This window comes from Cherax quadricarinatus, chromosome 1 (assembly GCF_038502225.1).
Source record: "Cherax quadricarinatus isolate ZL_2023a chromosome 1, ASM3850222v1, whole genome shotgun sequence".
In the NCBI taxonomy this organism is placed as follows: domain Eukaryota; kingdom Metazoa; phylum Arthropoda; class Malacostraca; order Decapoda; family Parastacidae; genus Cherax; species Cherax quadricarinatus.
In genome coordinates this window covers 20,276,131-20,286,813 of record NC_091292.1, presented here as the reverse complement: position 1 = coordinate 20,286,813, position 10,683 = coordinate 20,276,131, and the positions used below count along the sequence as shown (strand labels likewise).

The following is a 10,683-nucleotide window of genomic DNA, read 5'->3' as shown; positions in this document are numbered from 1 at the left end:
AGGTACAATTTTGTGAGACCAACTGTCCCCAGGTCTACCCCCATTCTCCGCCCCCACGGGGCTCGTAGGGAGAAGCTAGGCCTCTGGTCTGCCATCATCACCGCCCCAGGGAGGCTCGTGGGAATGGCAGTACTTCAGTGGTGTTTGTCTTCATAACATCGGGTCATGAAAAAAAAAACGTTATGCTGTTGTTGTTTTATACTGCGAAGTAACTATGATTCAATTTCAGCAACCAAAAATTATTAGGTATCTCATATATTAAGTTTTGCATTTATTTGGAATATATGCCAACACTGCCCAAGCCCGGCTAGCTCAGTCGGTAGAGCACGAGACTCTTAATCTCGGGGTCGTGGGTTCGAGCCCCACGTTGGGCGATGTGTTTTCACGTACGTATTATGTTCATAGGGAACACTCTTAAATCAGTAATATGGAAGTAATCAAGTTTGACCTAAGGAACTGGATGATAGCTACAACTGCTTCGATCAAGAGCCCTTCAGCATCACGGCTCCACACTACAGTCACCCTTTTAAGTTTTAGGTCAGTTTCAAACCTATCCACACCCACTCGTGTACCTGTCCAACCTATTTTGAAAAATACCTAAAATTGTCACCTCAATGACGCTACCTGCGAGTTTGTTTCACTCATCTACAACTCCACTGCTAAACCAGAGCTTCCATATATCATTTCTCAATCTAAATTTGTCCAACTTGAATCCATTGCCACAGTCCTATCTCGGTTAGATACTCTCAAAATGTTGTACACATCCCCTTTATTAATTCCTGCTTTCACCCTTAGGGAAGTTTACCAATACATGGGGTCAACTTCGTCATCTGTGCATATATTCCAGCGCTTTATGTCCATTCTGTAATTCTTAGGCGACGTCGTTTGCAACTGAATATGATACTCTTCTTGAGTCTTGTAGCTGAATAATCGAAATATACCTTCTTTTGTTGCTGATTAATCTCTGAACTACCGAAGGTATGCAAGTTGCAAACCATTCGTACTACCGACTAGGCCGTGATGACTCCAATATGATCTCATACCTAGTATACACTTAACTTAGGAAATGTTAGCATATATGCTGAGAGGCGTGTATCTTTGTACATATACTCTGAGAGATGTGTATCTCTGTGCTTACACTGAAATGCGTGTATCTCCACACACACACTGAAAGGCGTGTGTATGTTTATATTCGAGAGGCATATATCTCTGTATATACACCAAGAGACATGTACTTCGGCGTCAGAACCTTTTCAGCAGATCTGTTGAAAATACATTGCGGAGGAACACTTAAAACTCGTTGTTTACAGTGAATCTGATGAAAGTTTTGTTGATCACAGTCACTGATGTTGAGATATTGGACAAATTTGGGCGTGTTGTAAAAATTTGTGTGGCTATGAATATTTGCTTGTCTAAGTATGTATGCTTGCCGATATATATGTGCATGCTTACGTATGTGTTCTTGTTAACGTACGTATGCTCGCCGATATGAGTGAGCGCGTTCATATGCGCACATAAACTTCACTTTGAAGATTGAGACACTTATGCAGCATATGGGAATCTTTATTAAGAACATAAGAACATAAGAACGAAGGAACACTGCAGAAGGCCTACTGGCCCATGCGAGGCAGGTCCAAGTCCCTACCGGCTTAAGCCAATGCACCCAACCTAGTCAGGTCAGGTCACATTGACTCAAGGGAGGAACACGGCAACCGACCCGTTAGCACAAGCTATCAGGTCTAACTCACACCCACCCACATCTACTCATGTATTTATCCAACCTATTTTTAAAGCTACACAACGTTCTGGCCTCTATAACGGTACTTGGGAGTTTGTTCCACTCATCCACAACTCTATTACCAAACCAGTACTTTCCTATATCCCTCCTGAATCTGAATTTTTCCAACTTAAAACCATTGCTGCGAGTCCTGTCTAGGCTAGATATTATCAGCACACTATTTACATCCCCTTTATTTATTCCTGTCTTCCACTTATAAACCTCAATCATATCCCCCCTAATTCTACGTCTTTCTAGAGAGTGCAGTTTCAGGGCCCTTAGTCTATCCTCATAGGGAAGGTTTCTGATACATGGGATCATCTTTGTCATCCTCCTTTGTACATTTTCCAGAGAATTTATATCCATTCTGTAATACGGTGACCAAAACTGTGCAGCATAATCTAAATGAGGCCTAACCAAGGATGTATAGAGTTGAAGAACAACCCGAGGACTCCTATTATTTATGCTTCTTGATATGAAGCCAAGGATTCTATTAGCTTTATTGCGAACACTTATGCACTGTTGTCTTGGTTTCAGATTACTGCTAACCAGAACTCCTAAATCTTTTTCGCAATCCGTAATATTAAGATCTACATTATTTAGTTTATATGTGGCATGGTTATTGTCCTGTCCAACATTTAGAACTTTGCATTTGTCTATATTAAACTGCATCTGCCACTTCTCCGACCACTGCATCAGTCTATTCAAATCTTCCTGGAGTGCTCGAATGTCCTCGTCAGAATGAATTCGACGGCCTATTTTGGTGTCATCGGCAAACTTGCCGATGTCGCTCTTTATGCCCTCATCTATGTCGTTTATGTAGATTGTGAACAGCAGGGGGCCCAACACTGACCCCTGTGGAACACCGCTCGTGACGCTTCCCCACTCTGATTTCTCCCCATTTATGCAAACTCTCTGCTGCCTATTTGTCAACCATGCCTCTATCCAGGAAAAAATTTCTCCTCCTATTCCATGTGCTTTAATTTTCCTCAATAGTCTCTGATGTGGGACCCTGTCAAAAGCCTTACTGAAGTCCATATACACAATATCATATTCGTTACCATGATCTACCTCCTCAAATACCTTAGTGAAAAAAGTTAATAAATTCGTAAGGCAGGAACGTCCCTTTGTAAAACCATGCTGAGATTCGTTGATTAATTTATGCTTTTCAAGGTGGCTACGAACTGCCTCGGCAATTATTGATTCCATAAATTTTCCCACTATGGAGGTTAGGCTTATTGGTCTATAGTTCGAAGCTAAGGACCTGTCACCTGTTTTGAAAATAGGTATCACATTTGCCATTTTCCACTTATCTGGCACCATGCCAGTTTGTAGTGATATGTTGAAAAGATTAGCCAAAGGTGTGCTAAGCTCCTCTTTACATTCCTTTAGAACCCTTGCATACAGTTCATCAGGGCCTGGGGATTTGTTAGGTTTTAATTTATCTATTTGCCTAAGGACCATGTCACTTGTGACCCTAATAGTGCACAGTTTATTATCGTCCTGTTCTACATAATTTATCATTACTGGAATATCACTGGTATCCTCCTGTGTAAAAACTGAGAGGAAGTATGTGTTAAAAATTCTACACATTTCCTTATCACTGTCAGTGAGCTGACCCGAGGAACTTTTGAGTGGGCCTATCTTGTCCCTGATCTTACTTCTGTATACCTGAAAGAATCCTTTTGGGTTAGTCTTCGATTCTCTTGCAACTTTAACCTCATAATCTCTTTTTGCTTTTCTAATTCCCTTTTTTATTTCTCTCTTTAACTGAATATATCGATTTCTTAATTGCCCCTCTCCTCTTTTGATTTGCCTATATATGCCTCTCTTTTGACCAATCAGATATTTTAATCTATTGTTCATCCATTTAGGATCATTTTTGTTTGATCTGATTTCCCTATTTGGAACATAATTTGACTGAGCAGCTAGAACTATGCCCTGGAAAGCATCATATCGGCAACCATCACCACCTACCTGACCCCTAGTCAGGTCATTCCAGTTCAGCCCACCTAAGTAATTTTTCAGTCCTATGAAATCAGCCAAGCGAAAGTCAGGGACGGAGACTTGATTGCCATTATTAGGGGAATTCCATGATATGTTAAAACTGAGTGATTTGTGATCACTCTCCCCAAGCTCATCATTAACCTCAAGATTATTAATTAGTGTTTCCCTACTGGCAAGAACCAAGTCAAGGAGGTTATTTCCCCTAGTTGGCTCTGTCACAAACTGTTTTAAAAAACAATCCTGGATCGTATCAAGAAAGTCACCCGACTCTAAATTTCCTGTCAAATTGCTCCAGTCAATCTGTCTATAGTTGAAATCTCCCATTAGCACAACATTTTCGTATGTAGATGCCTTACGAATTTCGTCCCATAGAAGTTTACTGCACTCCCTATCAAGATTTGGGGCCCTGTAAATCACACCCAAAATTAGTTTTTCTCGGCCCTCGAGAAGCTGTAACCAAACAGATTCAGTGGCTGACGCTTCTAATTTAATATCTTGTCTAACACAACAATTTAAATTGTCTCTGACATACATCGCTACTCCACCACCTTTCCTGTTGACCCTGTCAGTGTGGAATAATTTATAGCCTTGTATGTGACATTCAGATGGCATCTCTCTATCTTTCAGATTGAGCCAGGTCTCTGTTATAGCAATAATATCTATGTTTCCTGCACTTGCAATTAATCTTAGCTCATCTATCTTATTTCTAACACTCCTGCTATTAGTATAGTAAACCTTAAGGGAGCTAGTCCCTTGCTGCCCTCTGCTGTCCCCCTTTGTTTTCTGACCTGTTCTATTGTCTTTATTTATAACTTCATGCTGAATGCCTTTTATACATTTACTGTTTCCAACCCTAGTGTTGCAACCTGCTTGTTTCCCACACACACCCATACCTCTATCTTCCATCAGTTTAAAATCATAGGCATTTCACCAATGGCCTTCTCAATCGAGTCTGCAAGTGCTACCACCCCTGCCCCAGAGAGATGAACCCCATCCCTTGCATACATATCATGTTTGCCATAAAAGTTGTTCCAGTTGTCAATGAATGGGATTGCAAGTTCCTTGCAGTATCTGTCTAGCCAGCAATTTACACCAATTGCCCTAGACAACCATTCATTTCCTACTCCCCTTCTAGGCAAGATGCTACATATGATTGGGATCCCTCCCTTAGACTTAATGAAATCTATAGCTGACCTGTACTTATCTAGCAGCTCTTCTCTCCTACCCTTCCCAATATCATTTCCACCAGCACTGAGACAGATAATGGGCTTGTTCCCATTACCTGACATGATATTATCCAGTCTGTTGACAATGTCCCCAACACCAGCTCCAGGGAAGCACACTCTATCTCTCATCTTCTTATTCCTATTACAAAAAGCACGGTCAACATATCTTACCTGAGAGTCACCAACCACAAGAATGCGCTTACCTTCATTAGCAGGGGCAGTAGTACCCTTACCTTCACTGGCCACTGAAGTACATTCATCCTGGAGAACAGAGAAGCGATTTCCTACCTTCAGATCTTCACTCTTAACTTTCCTTACTCTGATGCGCCTCCCATTACTGTGAACAACTCGCCACTTGTAGCAGGTGCTGGGCTGCACCTCACTGCTGGTACCCGTTGCTACCTCCCCACCTACAGCCTCCTCACAGTGAGAGACAGACTGCACCTCACTGCTAGAAGCCTCATTCCCCACATCTCCAACCACCTCACACTCTCTCCCAGGCCCATTGAGGTGGACCTTCAGCCTCCTAATCTCCTCCTGGAGAAGCAAGACCTCCTCCTTCAACTCTCCAAACTCAGTTTTTAAAACACTGCAGAAGCAAGCCATGCTTTGTAACCGTCCACGCTAATCCCCAAAGCAGCTCAGGGTCTGTGACCTCACGTGACGACTGACCACTGAACACTCAACGACTGACCACTGAACACTGACGACTGACCACTGAACACTGACGACTGACCACTGAACACTGGAAACGTTTCGCCACACAGTGGCTTCATCAGTCCAATACAAAGAGGAAGGCGTAAGGAGAGGAGAAGTATGAAGTAATCAGTCCCTCAGCCTGGAGTCGATGTGTTCAGTCCATCAATCTTGTAGAATGTACAGCATAGGGCCGTAGACGTGGCTTATATACTGTAGTGAGGTGAGGTGAAGCAGGCGGAGGCGGGGTCATAGTGGTACCATCCACTAGTCGAAGTAGGTCTTCGTCCAAAGGTTGAACAAAGTGTTGAAGAATTCTTTGTAACAAGATCCCATGATGCTGCAGTGTCTGACAGTTGTCAACTTGTCGGTTTTTCAAACCATTCATCACAACTGTCAGACACCGCAGCATCATGGGATCTTGTTACAAAGAATTCTTCAACACTTGTTCAACCTTTGGACGAAGACCTACTTCGACTAGTGGATGGTACCACTATGACCCCTCCTCCGCCTGCTTCACCTCACCTCACTACAGTATATAAGCCACGTCTACGGCCCTATGCTGTACATTCTACAAGATTGATGGACTGAACACATCGACTCCAGGCTGAGGGACTGATTACCTCATACTTCTCCTCTCCTTACGCCTTCCTCTTTGTATTGGACTGATGAAGCCACTGTGTGGCGAAACGTTTCCTGAATAAAGATTCCCATATGCTGCATAAGTGTCTCAATCTTCAACTTGTCGGTTTTTCAAACCATTCATCAAAACTTCACTTTCTTCCACATTAAACAGACAACGTTTGACTACCACCATAGTAGCGTCACTGGCAAATGTAAACATATATATATATATATATATATATATATATATATAAAGAAAAAGCCTTACCATTACACAGATCATTGATAACTAACACCAAACGTAAACGTTAAGTTTTCACAACGTACATGTTAAATTTAACACAAATAAATCAACATTGCCTTTAAATAGGATAAGCTTGTTGAAGCGTCCCCTCACGGAAACTTCCTTGAAGTTGGTGAGGGGCTCTTGATTTAGGGAATTGGATCTGTGCTCCAGTTTCCCGAATTAAGCCTGAATGCCTTCCACATCCCCCCCGGCGCTGTATAATCCTACGGGTTTAGCGCTTCCCCTTGATTATAATAATAATAATTGTTGAAGCGTCTCGCCCGGTAGTACCAGTAATTGAGAGATGACAGCTGCTCCTACCTTGTTCCCTTTACAGTGACTCGCTTTCTCTAATTACTGCCTCTAAAGCTGTCGTCCACGCTGTTGTGCAGAAGTCCCAGGAGTTACCCTTAGTTGTTAAGGGCAGACGCCTCAGAATTTACCAGGGTTCAATCTAATTATGCAGTCGGAGAAATAAACAGCTGGGGAGGGAGAGGGAGGGGGTCTTTATGCAAAGAGTCGCTGAGTCGATATAGGTGGAGTTTTGGTGGGTAAATGTGATAATCATAATCTAGTTATCGCACTTGTATACAAACCACTGGACGTAACTTCCCAGCAGTGAAACATCGAACCCTACTGGATCACTATGATATGGCCTTGGATGCACTGGAAGTAAATCAGAATGCAGATATAATATACACAGACTTTGCAAAAGCATTTGACAAATGCGATCATGGCGTAATAGCCCATAAAATACGTGCTAAAGGAATAACTGGGAAACTGGGGAGATGGATCTTCAACTCCTAACAAATCGAACACAAAGAGTAGTGGTCAACAGAGTTAAATCGGAGGCTGCCATTGTGAAGAGCTCTGTTCCACAAGGCACAGTACTCGCCCCCATCTTATTCCTCATCCTCATATCAGACATAGACAGAGATATGCATCACAGCACCGTATCATCCTTTGCGGATGATACTAGGATCTGCAGGAGGCTGTCATCTGCTGAGGACGCGGTTAACCTCCAAGAAGATAAACAAAGTTTTCCAGTGGGCAACGGTAAACAATATGATGTTCAATGAGGACAAATTCCAACTACTCCGTTATGGAAAACTGGAGGAGATAATAACTAGAACAGAGTATACTACAGACTCTGGCCATACAATAGAGCTGAAAAATAATGTAAGGGACCTGGGAGTAGTAATGTCTGAGGATCTCACTTTCAAGGATCACAACAGTGCCACGATCGCACGTGCAAAGAAAATGATAGGATGGATAATGAGAACGTTCCAAACGAGAGATGCCAAGCCAATGATGATCCTTTTCAAATCACTTGTTCTCTCTAGGCTGGAATACTGCTGTACATTAACATCTCCATTCAAAGCAGGTGAAATCGCAGATCTAGAGAGTGTACAGAGATCCTTTACTGCACGTATAAGTTCTGTCAAGCACCTTAACTACTGGGAACGCTTGGAAGCACTTGACTTGTACTCGTTGGAGCGCAGGAGGGAGAGAGATATCATAATCTACACTTGGAAAATCTTGGAAGGAATGGTCCCAAATCTGCACACACAAATCACTCCCTACGAAAGTAAAAGACTGGGCAGGCGATGCAAAATACCTCCAATTAAAAGTAGGGGCGCCATTGGTATACTAAGGGAAAACACCTTAAGTGTCCGGGGCCCAAGACTGTTCAACAGCCTCCCATCAAGCATTCGGGGAATTGCCAATAAACCCCTGGCTGCCTTTAAGAGAGAGCTGGACAGATACCTAAAGTCAGTGCCGGATCAGCCGGGCTGTGGCTCGTATGTTGGACTGCGTGCGGCCAGCAGTAACAGCCTAGTTGATCAGGCCCTGATCCATCGGGAGGCCTGGTCATGGACCGGGCCGCGGGGGCGTTGATCCCCGGAATAGCCTCCAGGTAACCAGGTCCCAAATGTTCTATTGCTTTGTGATTGCAATTTAAGGCACATACAATAGAAAACTGTAGCAAAGATTGTGACAGAAAGAATCCAGGAGCTAGTGCATGCTAACAATCTCCCTCAACTGAAGCACTAAGACTGCAGCAAATAGCAGAACTAACCAAACTAGGAAATGTTCCAGGCCTCGTTCATATTCGCAAATAATGAAGAGATGGTACGAAATATAATAATGTAAAAGACAGTAAACTCAGACCACAACCTAAGAGAAGCTGAGACATGTCATACCCACTGGTCCTAAACAGCAAAACACACTCAATCATGATGGTATATTCACCAAATTTAACTTTAACAACAAGAACATCAACTGGGAGCTAATAAATCACGAGCTTATTGGAATATGCTGAGGAGACAGTATGATCAACTAGAACCTAGTATTTCGAAGGATGGGTTCAAGGGCACTAGAAGTGCTCTTCAGACACTATTACGAAGGAAAGGGGGGAGATACAAATTAATAAGGGAGAGGTGTGTCCTTCGCACAAGAAAATGATGGATAACAGAGCTCCTCAGAGGCAACAGACTTTCCGAAGAAGTAAAACAGCGAATTCAAAGTGAATGCGTCGAAGTTCAGGAGAGGCAGAGCAAAAAGCCACAAGTGAAATTGACAGAAAACCAAATTCCTTCTTTTCATATGCAGAATACGTGGAATGTGTTCCGGGGGTCAACGCCCCCGCGGCCTGGTCTATGACCGGCCTCTTACAAGATAAAAAAACTAACGTCTAGTATTCGGCCTGTGATTAACGGAAAAGTTACACACGCAAGGAAATAGCGTTGCCTTCCACCTTTTTTTTTGGGGGGGAAGGGGGGGTAACACCAGATTGCCTCCCATTGTTACGAGTCTAGCGCTTACCCTAAGTATAATAATAATAATAATAATAATAATAATAATAATAATAATAATAATAATAATAATCTACTCTTTAACCAGAAATATGTTATTTAGAAGATGAGAAAGATTAAAGACACTGTCAGAGGACATATATTGAAAGTGTCTTAGTCGTTCTCACCTGTCAAAAAGTATAATTCCATAAGCACCAATATCTTATTATACATATGACTTATCAAAGAAAAAAAAACAGTGAACTTTTATGGCACATAAAATACAAGTGTATGTACCCTCGGGTATCTCTTAGACTGATGAAAGTTAAGACACTTGTGCAACATCTGTTTATCTTTATAGTAGACGTTTCGCCATCTGGCTTTATCAATACAGATTCTTGGACATAATTAGAAGACAGAAGAACTATATACAAAAGATGAGGTAATCAGTCCCTCAGCCCTGAAGGTGGTGTTTACAACACCGTGATTGTAGAGATTCTGAAGCACAGGTAAGGAGACTGGCGCTTTCGTAAATGTGATAGAGAAAAATCCACCTAAAATTGAATAGCACGTGTACGAAACCTTTCTCATATGTTATTTAATTTTGTAAATACTTTTCAATCACATTTACAAAAAAAATCACCGAATAGAGGAGCTTTTTAAGACTGCAATTCATATTATTATACCTAACTACACAAATGTTTGTAATGTCTCCACAATATTTAGGATTCACTTTTTCGATGTAAGTGAAAATTTTATGTTTAAAAAACGTTTATTGGTAAATCAAGAAGCTAAACACGAACATTCAAACAGGTAAAAGTGAGTTGGAGAATCCGTCTCATGAGACTGCACCTTACCTCTGATGTTCTAGGATAATAGCGAACACGTAATTAGAATTACCGAAAATATTAAATTTCTCCTACAATTAATTCCATCTCGATTCATTTCTGCAAGTCTCGAGCTGAGTCTCTCTCCAGCCAATTAAACATCAAAGTAACTGCAACATAACTGAAGCAGATCAAAGAGCAAGGCGACTCTATCCCGCAAGTCTGCTCTAATTTGAATAATCGGATATAATTCTCGGTTTATGAAATACGTCCTTAGTATGGAACAGCAGAAGCGATACCATCACAGGTTCACGAAATTAGCCAAAATGTATTCGATAGTGTGTCCTGCTCAAGGTCTATCGATTGCCAGAAAAGTATTTCAACCCGCACTCCATCTAGATACAATCATTAGGGATATTTCGAGTAAATATTTAGAGATAAACGT

The 10,683-nt window shown here is 41.9% G+C and overlaps 1 non-coding gene across 1 annotated transcript; it reads left to right on the top strand.

Moving 5' to 3' along the window:
* Positions 1 to 301: 301 nt before the first annotated feature.
* On the top strand, positions 302 to 374 carry TRNAK-CUU (transfer RNA lysine (anticodon CUU)). Its single transcript has one exon. It is a non-coding gene; the product is annotated as a tRNA-Lys (tRNA).
* The last annotated feature ends 10,309 nt before the right edge of the window (positions 375 to 10,683 follow it).